Below are 12,304 nucleotides of genomic sequence, written 5' to 3' on the forward strand. Positions count from 1 at the left end.
TTAGCTTTGCTTTGTCCAGGATGAGTAGGACATGAGTGTAATCCAAAAAGGCAAAGATCAGAGTTCTGGGAGCATTCCGCGCTGAGATTATGGGTCCAACCTGGTGACACCTTTGAATATTGAGCAATAGTACGCTGGAAGCTCCAGGAGTATGGGAAGCATTTAGTATAGGAATTGAATGTGGTTGTCTTTTTCAATGTTTTACGGAAGGCTAACAATTTGTAGATAATTTCTCCTATTTCGATTTTTGAGATTTCTAGTTTGTTTCTGTAAAGAGCTAACAGTATTTTTGAGTGAAGCCACTCTGCCAGTAATATCCTCGGCATCACTGACCCTTCTCTCCACTTCATTAATATACAATTCAAAAGTGGACTATTTCTCATCTATCATTTGCAATTTTACAGTTGTGGCCTCCATGAATGGTTTAAGGGCTCTTATCTCTGTCAGGATGGTTTGCATAACCGGGTCCTGTGTGTCATCTTTAGGGGTGGGAGAGTCACTTTTCTGCCTTTTAGGGGCATTGCTCACAGAAAGTAAGGCCACTTCCTAGGACTGCCCTTTTTTAGATGCTGGGTTAATTTGGTAGCATTAAATACATGCACTGTGAATGACCAATAGTTAGGTTAGGGACCAAGAAGGCCCATAAATCGAGAGTGTTATAGTAGAAACAATCACGTAAATTAACCCATCTGCCATGTAGCATGTCATAATAAGCTAAGACTGCTTATATTTTCCAATTTCACTGAATAATAACAGCAACCGTGTGCCAAAAGTACCTTTGTTCCTGTTGTTAGAGCTTGAATCCTGCAAACGTGCCCTTATTGTGGAGGAATAGTGCCTCCATGAAGTAACCTGCAATTTCCCGTCGCGTCAGCCGACCAGCTGACAGGAAACATTGGCTTCTTTGTTGCACAACCTCGCTTATGTGGCCTCATGCATGGTCGCTTTCACTTTCCCTCTGCCTTCCTCACAGTATGGACCTGGCTTCTACGACTGAAGCCACATTATCAGGTTCATAGGGGAGTGTAGGATTATTTAGCGTGTTTTTGGAGCGCAGCGCCACTACATGGGATCAATATATAGCGTGTTTTTGGAGTGCAGCACCACTGCACGAGATCAATGTATTGCTATAATGCGGTACAGCAAGCCATGTGTTGCCGGTGTAATATATGGATATGTAAATGAAGACAGGCTACTCAGTCAAAAAACACATCATTTATTTTCACTGTTAGAAACGCACCCATTTTTTTTTCTCTCTCACCTGAAATGCCTCTGTTGCAGGAGACACATTAGAGGATTAATGAACTAACATAATTAACAGTACTAACATGATTCTAATCAAATAACATCATAATGTGTTCTCCAGTGCAAAATGAGGTAGAAAAGACAGGCTCTGAAAGTCATTTTAAACGTGCACTTGGATTCATTTTTTTCTCTGTTCACTGTGTTAGCTGGATGCGAAATCTGCATGCCAGGAAATAAGTAGATACAGTTTCTAAACCGTATAAGCCAAGCCATTGTTGAAAGAGGAGGATAGATTATTGTGTATTTTGATTGGTGACACGTCACCTTGGGGGCTGTAACAGAGGTTTCCTGAAGAATCTTGGGGAGGGAGAAAGGCAGTGGACATTTTTACACAGCTTGGGTGAGAAGCCTGAGCGGAGTTGCTGTGGGGCTGCCTGATTGAGGGGCGTCGTTCCAGTGTACTGCTAACCTTCACAGGCTGGAGATTCCAGACAATTGGCACCGGTTTGAGGACCAAAGAGTGCAGATTGGGACTGCATGTCCTGGCCGGGTGTTCCAAAGGGAAGCCCCGAGCCATTTAAAGAAAACGACCTGTCCAGAGAGTTTGCGTGCTGATCTGCTACAGATTTGCTGGTAATTAACTTACACAAAGCGAGAATGCGGTGTGTGAATGAAAGCTATTTCAGTCAGGCAGCGTAGCGATAGCTGCGTTCTAATGTTGCTATTCAGAAATGCAAGTCAACTGATGCACTGTTTTTTTATTGTTGCAAAGAATCTAATGAAATGCCATGTATTTTGCAATTGCTTCTCTTTTGTTTAGTCTAGAAAACAATGCCTCGCAAAACTGGTAATGTATGATTTTGAAATGAAACTGATGTAAATCACAATCCGTGTAAATACTTCTATTTGCTTCTGTTTTTCTCTGGTACAGTTAGCCCATATCACCTGATAAAAGGGGAGTTTATTAGGTAATATATGTCAAGCATCCCATGTGGAAAAAGTTATGTTATGAGTAATTATAAATAGCTGTGTGTGTGGTTCCACTCAGTGTATGTGTGTGTGACTTCTGAGTGGAACACAATATGATAGTCTGTTGGACGTACATGAGTCAGCAGAGAAAGAGGCCTCTGGAAATAGTTTCACTAATGTAAATAAATTAGTGATTATACCACATGTTATTGTGAATACTTTATGGAAGCATAGCTCACTGGTGTAGATAAATCAGTGATAACAGCCATATGTGGCACTCCATATGAAAATGTGGTGTTCTTGAATAATGTAGAAGCCTGAGGCCTCTAGAGATCACAAGAACAGTCTAAACAAAAGAAAGGGGTTTTGTATGTTGGGGCCAAAAATAAAACAAAAAAAATTATGCTCATCACTATACCACAATGAAATGCATACAAACTAAATGTATCTGTGTACTGAAATAATGCATAGCCACAATACCACTATAATACCAAACCCAATCTGAATGCAAGGAGTGATTGTTGCTAAATTACTTTTATTCTTGATGGTAAGAAAATACTGCATGGCCCCAAATCTAGACAAAATACCCTGCAGGAGTAAAAACGCTAGTAACGCATTGTAAATAAATACTTGTGGAAGCTTTCAAATTTATAAGAAGGTTTGCCAGAGGGGGAACCCAGAGTTAAGCTGCCATCGCCTCCCCCCGTACTAGACCTTCAATTCTAAATCACTACCCATCTTGTGGCTGCTGTCAAAGGCTTATCACCGTTAGTTGTGGGGAGAAATTTGGCCATTTGGCCATTTGATGCCGTTAGCCATGACTACAGTTCTCACCTCACTAAAGGATGTTAAGTTGGGTTTCTGAGCACTTAACGGCGGTCATTGCTCCGCCTCACGGACAAAATTGCATAAATAATCCTCTTCAGTAACTATTTATCAACATCCATAATCAACCCCCTTGTGATGTACACAAGACAAGTCTTGGGATGGGAAGATAGCTCAGTGGCAAAGCCCAGGTCGTAGAAGCAACACCATGCTGAGCAAACACAGGTTTGAATCCCAGATCTGTGCTTGAAAAAACTGAGCATGTTAAAAAATAACCTGCACTTTCACAATTCAATGAAACTAGCACCTAGATACCTACGGGTTATGTGCGCTGCAAGTAAATGCAAAGAAAAAATAAAAACCAATCACTAGACATTGAGCCAATCAGAGCCTCTTACCAGGCCACGTTTCCATTATGTTCAATGTATCTGACCTCAATCCGCCAAACTTGGAAGTGTGATGCATTAATGAATTGCTAATTCTTTCAAAAGGGGGAAAGGTTTGATAGACCGATTGCCATGGTTAATTAATATTATCCTCAACAAAATACATCAATATTAATGACCTTAAATGTCCTCAAAGCCACACAAGTGGAATGCTCTATAATGTCTTATCATAATACCCCGTATAGTGAAACATAATTTTGGCTTGGAATAAAACTTGAAAGTTGAGAATAGCCTGGGATGTGTTGGAGTAGCTACTGCCATTTTGTAGCTCTCCAAAATTTAAAATGTGATTACAATGTTTTACTCAGTAGAATTCAGGCTATATAGATTTTAACAATGGGACAGACGAGCATATGGGAGAGAGTGAAACATGTCATATGCAAGCTGGCTACCTATAACTGCAAGTGTGGTGACCACGCCTAACAATAGTGCAGTAGAATCAAAAAACCTGAAAACCTTAAGTCATGAATTGACTTTTCAACACATAAGCACTTACTAAACCTTGCACAGGATGATGCAGGTGTAATGCCATGACCACTATCAAAGTCTTTTAGCTGAGTAAGTCTTCAGTGCCTCACTCTATCCCCGATGATTTTATTTTAAAATGCTTTGAAGACAAAAAACCTCAGTCATGCCATGTAGTTCCAATATTTTATGAATGATGGTCTAGTTGTTGGTTTATTTATATGGTCGCTGATTGTTATAATTCTTAGGTTTGGTAATGGTTATGTGGTTGCAGCTTATGGTACTTTCTAACAATATCAAATCAGTATGCCAAGTCATTGTCCTGTTCTTTCTGTTGACATTACCAAGAAGTCTTGCTGTATGTCTATCATTCGATTGCCTTTGTAAAAAACACCTAATCTTTAGTCTTTAGTGTCAGACTTTAGATTTTAAGCCTGAGCTATTCATCGGCCGCTCAAGGGAAACATGTTCAGTAATAGTATTAACGCCCCATCCTCATTTCTTCTTCCAATGAGTATCAGAAAGTGGTGTTTCTGGTCCTTGTTTTTGTTTCGCAAAGCCTTGGAGCATTTGAGCTATAACTAAGTAATACGCTCACACATGCATAGCACACAGGAGAGTAATCTGAAATAAGACTCAAACGATCTTTTTAGATATAAATAATCCTTATTGAGAAGGATCCTGGTAGCTTTTAGCATGCTATCCTCTTAAAGGAAATTCAACAGCATCTAATTATTCTTCCTGTAAACAAGCAACTGAACTCTCAGTCACTGATGCCAGAATAATTGTATTCTTATATATCGTTTTAATTTAGATCCTTCCCTCTTCTATCAGTGTTATTATCCCTTAGTAGTACTCAATTTGTTAACCTCAGAAGGATAAAAGGCTGAGTCGACTCTGCAACAGAATTCAAATGTAGGATGAAAGGTTGGCTCACGTGAAAGGTAAGCTCTTAACTCGTTATTATTAAATTCTATGTTCCCTCAAGTACGAAGTCACCCCTTCTCTACCCTGACCAGCCTTTAAGCAATACAAAGAGAGCAATCATCCAAGGCACTGCTATTAAAAAACACCAACACAAGCAAAATAGGGAGACATGTCATAGTTTAGCTCATGTTTTGAGAAAACAGTCCCTTTCGTCATGGGGAAACTGCATGATATCTATTCCGGATGAAATAATCACCCACAAATCCAAATATAAAGCAAAATGCAAAATACTAGTCTGACCCTTGGGAAGACTGGACACAGGTCTGATTTTCAACGAGCATCATTTCCCTTCACTCATGGAAAGTAAAATGTTTTTTTCAGAGAAATTTAGTGACCTTACAAATTACACAGTGCCAGTCTTCTCGACTCAAGCATGTGGTTGTACTCCCCAAAGAGTTTGGAACTCTCTCATTTTAACATGTGGTGCACAAAGTAAAATCTGGAATAAGATGTGTAATCTTATCTTTTAGATGGTGGATGCTAAAAGACATATCAAAGTTCACAGTGTGTTATCGTGTTGCTGTGTTGCCGGGAACTTTGCAAGTGATTACGAGGAGTTGGAAGCTGTTGGTTTTTCCTTGCTTTCCACGCATCCCTTTTGAGGAGGAGGGCCTTAAAAAGCCACAGGCGCAGAGCATTCAGTTTGTGCTCTATTGTTGTGTTGCAGTGGGGCAGCAGGATAGCTGAGCAACTACGCTTTGAGTTGGCTTTTGGATTGGGACACAGCCTCTGAAGCCAAGAAAACCTGAGAGAATTGACATCCACTTGTTCGACTGTGACTTGGGATAGCTGCTGTAAGTAAATAAGTGCCTGGTTTAGATATACATTCATCACTAATTGTAATTATGACAAAGCAAAGAGTCCACAAATACATAGCATCACTGCACACATATTGAAAACAAAGCAGCTGAATCGCTTGATAACAGAAGCCTCCTCAAATCCAATGTTTCAGGCCCCGCAATAGAAAATCCAGCAACTACTTTGGCAAAGGGGCAGATTGTCTGCCTATTATGCGAGGTGAAAATGTAAAAATTACAGATTTTTTTCAAAATAACTACTGGTGGTCCTCCTTACAGGAATAGTAAAGACAATGGACCTCATTACGACCCTTGCGGAAATCAACCGACCGGACCGCCATAGCGTAAATAGCGTTTCCGCCATTGCACGATGGAGCAAAGTGCGGCTCATTCCGACCCATCGGGCACGAGCACCACGCCATGGCGGAAGTGCAAAGTCCGCGATGGCGGAAATGACCCCAAAACGGCCCACACCGCCGCCGTACGGCGCCCTAGGTGCAATACCGCCACCCATCACAGCGAACACCACAGTGAGCGCCAACCGGAAAGTACGGTGACCGTAAATATACGGAAACGGAAGTAAAAGCATGGTCCCGGAACGGGAAACATCCCGCCGTACACCTATAAAACCACAAAATCCACACAACCATAAAAAATACTACCCTGAGACACATCCCAACCCGTCATCCACCCTAGTGAAACCAAGAAAAATGGGAAAAGTAGCGAAGAAAGCGTGCGACCGCAAGCGGCAGGTACACTTCTCCCGTGAGGAACTCACGGTGCTCACGGAGACCCTCCAGGAGAATGCTGCCGTCGTCTTCTCCACGCAAATGACCAGGACGGCACTTGCCAACAAGAAGGCCATATGGGCCCTGGTGGCACAGCGTGTAAGTGCGGTGGGGACCGCACCCCGCAACCCACAGCAATGCAGAAAGCGATGGGACGACCTGCGGATACGCGTCCGTAGCATACTTTCTGCCAACCGCAACATTGCCACAGCTACCGGGGGAGGATCGGAATCACCCATCAAGTTGACCCCCTGGGAAGAAATCTGTGCCTCCACCATTGGAATGGAGAGCATAGAGGGAGTCGGAGGGATGGAGAAAGGAGTGCAGACATCCGAAGATTCAGGTAGGTGTCACAAATAAAACAATGTCAAAACCACAATGTCCAATCATGTGAAGTACCACGTGCCCACATAGTGCAACAGGAACACATGTCCAGGAGAACGTCCACATACATAGGCCTGATAGCACACTTTAAAACTCACATCAAATACATAAATAATTAAAAATCCTAAAAACACCCTCTACACGTGCAGCAGGCACACCCTAACTGCAGGCTGCCAAACAACTGCACCCTCACTCCACACACAAATGAAACCACCTCCAAGGCCCCGACCCAAATCACCCTCAGGTACCACCCCAATGCATGTGATACATTGCCATTCCAATTCCCACAGACCCATTAATAACGCTCGCCCTCCTTTACTCCACCACAGGGTCCGATCCAAACGACGAGCTCCAGGACACCCCTACCAGCACACCTGCAAAGAGGGCCAAGACCAACGGCCAAAGACCCTCCACCTCAGCTGCACGGATCAAGACACGGCAGCAGCACAAATCAAGTGACAGCACACAGGAGGGAACTCCAACAGGCACCCCAGCAGCCAGCATGCCCACAACACCACCACCACAGGTCCCCCCAATGGATGCCACAGTAGGCACTGCTTCTGGTGGCAGCAGCACCATAGGTGATACTGCATTAATGGCAGCATGCTCCGACACAGAAAACGGGGATGTCGAAGTTAGATCCATCCATGACCTGTCTTAATCCCCCTGTCTGTCCCATCCCGTACACCATGAGGATACCACGCAGGGGCACCCACAAGACGACGACTGGCCATCCCCCACAAGCCCTGTGGCAAGGCAACATGAGGTGATCAGCCCCTCTGTGACACCACCGCAAATGGCCATGGCCCAGCAGAGGCAACAGTCCCTCGACCAGTTAATCGTGCAACAGCAGCAACTGGCCACGCTCCTCAAGGACCATGCCGATGAATGTGGGGGCACTAAGGCAGACATAGAAACATCAACTGAGACACTGAGGGCAGAAATGGAGAGAAGTACAGAGACACTAAGGGCACAAATGGAGAGTAGCACCGAGAGCCTGAGAGTACAAATGGAGAGTAGCACCGAGAGCCTGAGAGTACAAATGGAGAGAAGCACCGAGAGCCTGAGGGGGGAACTGCATGCGACGTCCAAAGACGTATGTGCCGAACTTGCCGCAGTGCGCCGTGTGCTCACTGAGCTCTCACAAACCCTTAGGGACATGCATGGACGTGAGCAGGCAGAGACATCATCCGTTGCAAGTTCCGTCCAGGGCAGCCCCCAACGTAGATCTGGGAGGAACCTGCGCTCCACAGGCAGGGGTGCCCCTGATACCCGCAGAGGGGGCTTGCAATAGCGACAGCCCACTGACAATGAGCATCTTTGGACACTGGTGTTCGGGGGGGAGGTAGGAGGGTGGAGGGGGTGTGTTGGGCTCACTTGGGTGGCGGGTCGATAGGGTGTTTAACATGATATCACATATGCCATAAACAATGCACGATCATGCAATGAGATGTGTGGACATTGATCTTTGTGTACGAGGCCATTATAGGCGTACAGTCCATATTGTGCATGTCCCAGACACACACAGTGCCACGAGTCCCGTGTCCATGTATCAGCCACCAGGCGTGAGTGCTAGAAGCATGCATCTATGAGATGCTGACGAATGTCACGGCCCTCCTGTGCCTCGCAGACTCCTTGAGGTGCTGCCACATCCCCACCCTCATCATGACCATCATCAGGTGCTTGCAGTTCTGCGTCAGGGGGCATGGGCACATTTCTACGTACGCACATGTTGTGGAGCATGACACATGCCATGACCATCTTTGCAACCTTCACATGGCGGTACAGGAGTGCCCCGCCAGACCTGCTGAGGCAGCGGAAACGAGTCTTCAGTAGGCCGAATGCCTGTTCTATGACTACACGGGTACGTGAGTGGGCATGGTTGTAGTCCTCCTCATGCTGGTCCCGTGGGTTCCGGACTGGTGTGAGGAGCCATCTCTTCAGTGGATACCCGGCATCACCTGTATGTGGACAAGAAAGGAATATTGAGGAATGCCATTGCTACGTACGCACCCCCCCCCTTCCTGCCAGGTCATTGCCGCATCACATACCCCACATCATCATGCATGAAATGAGACTCACCGAGTAGCCAGGATCTGTTCCCTGCGTGTCGCTCCATGTAGCGTGGTATAGTAGAGTTCCTCAAGACCATAGAATCATGGGTAGATCCAGGGAATCTGGCACAACAATGTGTAATGATCCTGTTGGAGTCACACACCATTTGTACATTCAGGGAATGAAATTGTTTTCGGTTGCGGTACTGGGCCTCCATGGCATGTGGGACGACCAATTCCACATGGGTGCAGTCGATGGCACCAATGCAACCCGGTATGCCGGCAAGTGCATGGAATCCCACTTTTGTGTTCATAATTTCCTGCTCCGAGCGTGGTAGAGAGATGAAGTCGTCTGGGTGCTTCAGGAGGGCATCGAGCACTTGCAATAGTGTCCGTGAGAACAGTGGCTGTGATATGCCATGCAACTGTCCGACTGTGTGCTGGTAGGTGCCTGTGGCCAGGAAGTGTAGTACAGACACCACCTTCAGTAGGGGTGGGATGGCGGTTGGGCTATCTATCATGCTGACAAGGACAGCCTGTGTCATGTCCACAATGGCGGTTATGGTGTCCCGGTCCAAACGGTAGAGGGTGTGGATCTGCTCATCAGTGAGGTTGAACGGATGTGCTCGGAGGCGTGGGATTGCGGGCTGCCTGCGTGGTGGTAGTGGCTGTGCTGGCGGCCCTTGCTGGCCCTGCCTTGCCCTCCTCCTCCTCCTGCGTCTCCGCCGTGCGGCCGGTAGTAGTTGGTGTTCGTCTTCTTCTTGAAGTTGGAGTACTTGCAGTGCTATCAGGTCCCCCAGGGCCAACATGGCTAGTCCTGCCGGTAGCATTTCGGAGTGGGTGTGGTTGTGGGAGGAGACTGGGTGTGCAATTTATGTGTTTTCAGGCTGTATGGCCTCCACCTGTGGTGATTCATTCCACCTGTGCAAGCTGCACTCCCCTTTGGGCGAGCACGTCCCGCACACAACGCTGCAATTCGACGAATGGCATCTTGCTATTGCAATCATGTATTTGTACCCGATGGCAGTGTAACATTGGTTGACATGTTCATTCGGCTGTGGTCCCATTGTTTCACATACAATCTTTGCAGTCGCGAACAGACTTGTGAAGGGTCAGTGGAACGTAGTACTCGAGTAACGGTGGACCCTCATGCAACACTGTACCGAGCTTCACCGACGGGCGGGGCGTTCCATTTGTGAGTGAAGGCAGTTGCCATTTTCACACACAGCAGCACTAGATGGATTAATTTGTGGTTTCAAGCGGCCACAGATGCCTTTTCGACGTGATGTTGCAAATGAGGAATTCGAAGGGCGGCGCTTTCGGTTTTCAGCTAGCGGCGAGGAGATGCCCACAGGTCTGACTGCAAATATAACGTTCTATTGTTCAATGTCCTTGGGACAGGGGCCATGGCGAGGATGCAATGATTGATATGAATAGTATGGGATGCGCAATAGCGACGTGGGCGATGAGGCCGGACGTTCCCAAATACATGTTACTTCACAACACTTGAATAACGGGCTGGGGCACGGTGGATTTTGCAGGCTGCATAACGCACAGACTCAATGGAAATTTCACATGTTATGTGAGTATGGAAACAGGGGAAACAGGCGTTTTCATTACGGGATGAGGGAATGGTGTATGGATGCATGGACAGATGATTTGATACAGAGTTTGCCATGTACAGGGCTTCTTGGAATCTATCCGCCTCCCCTGCGCTATGTGATGCAGGGCTGCCATAGTGGGGCCATCGTCTATCTGGCCTTGTTGAGCCCTCCCTGTCTCGACGCGCCTTCAGACACTTGTGTCTATGCACGTTACCAATCCCATCAGATGGATTCTGTTGTAACAGACGCATGCACAGGTACACTCGTTTGTGATAGTGTTTTCACCTCGATATAGATAGTTATGATTCGCAAGTGGTTTTTGGGTGGTGATGATCCTTTGGAGTGGGCTAGCATGCATATGGCTGTGGATTTGGTGTGATCATTGAAGTGGTTAATTCAAATGTAGTTCTGATGGCCATACTATTCTTTTTCATTTCATTTGGTTGACAGGTATCTCCTCCCCTTTTGCCACTGCCATCTGTATGCCACTCCTGCAGATGGATTTTACTCCCGACACCTGCTGCTTCGTGTTAATCAGTGGAGCAGCATTACGATCTTATGGGACGATCGCCAATGGGCCACATGCCCTTACGCAGTACTAGTGGCTAGGAGCAACATTTCGGCCTTTCAGCTGGACTAGTGCCTCCCTATTGGGACGGCCCTGCGGTTCTAGGCGCTTCCATGTTGCCTTTTCGTACGGGAATGTAGCCCCTGTGTACCATGAAGGAACAGGGCGTCACACAAGAAGTAGCTGGTCATTTATTGCGGATGCAGCCCACGATAATGAAATATATTTTGGAGTTCATGGCCTAATGGCTGTATGGGCTTGGTGAATTTGTTGTGCATTAAATTTCTATTCTGACATGAACCGTGTAGCGTTCTTCTTTGCGAGTGATGTGGCATATTCCTATTTGGGGAGCGATGTATTGTGAGGAGATCTGCATTGGGTTCCAGCTTCGGAGTATAGTTGCGTGGTACTGTGCTGGGCGCGTTTGCCTACGGAGCCCAGTGAGGTCAGGGATAAGGGCTGCCATTATGACTGTTTTGATGATGTCATGCTCAGGGGCGGGGGATTAGCTTTTGTGTAACAGATGCCGGTCAGCCAGTTGGATTGGTGGAATGATGTGATTATCGGAATTTTGCTGGTCACAGGTGCCTGTGTTTGCGTGCGTTTCTTGGTGGGAGACTGAGGTCATGTCCATTTGTATAGCTTCTGTATTCGTGCCATCTGTGCCCTGCAGCTCCCATTGGGCCCTCTTGAGATTCATTTGTTCGTTGGCAGGCATGGATGACTAGTACATTTCACTGGTTGCATTGTGTGACTTCATTGCACCTACGGGGGGTTGTACAATGTGGCCAGGGAGCGGTGTACAAGCACTCAGTAGGGACGTTTACGGTTGGTTCGCGATGCCGTACTTCTCACCATGGCGGAATGGTACTTTCCGCCGTGCTTGATGGCGTTAGGTGCATGTCCGCTAGGGTCGGAATTCGCGTACCGTTGCGCCATGGTTGTAATTACGGTTTGGCATGGCGCGCGCGCGCGTGCTTGGTGCAGTTAGCGTTGGCGTTCACTACGGTGTCGCTAATGGCATCGTACTTTGCGGTGACGGGTCATGATCGCACCGAGCGCTATTCGATGGCGGTATTGCATTTCCGCCATCGTTTTTCGATTTCCGCCAGGGTCGTAATGAGGCCCAATATGTCAGCTAATTTGGGATTCCATGTGGGATCACTGTCCGG

The sequence above is a fragment of the Ambystoma mexicanum genome, chromosome 4p (genome assembly GCF_040938575.1).
Source record: "Ambystoma mexicanum isolate Mex_15411 chromosome 4p, UKY_AmexF1_1, whole genome shotgun sequence".
Taxonomy (NCBI): domain Eukaryota; kingdom Metazoa; phylum Chordata; class Amphibia; order Caudata; family Ambystomatidae; genus Ambystoma; species Ambystoma mexicanum.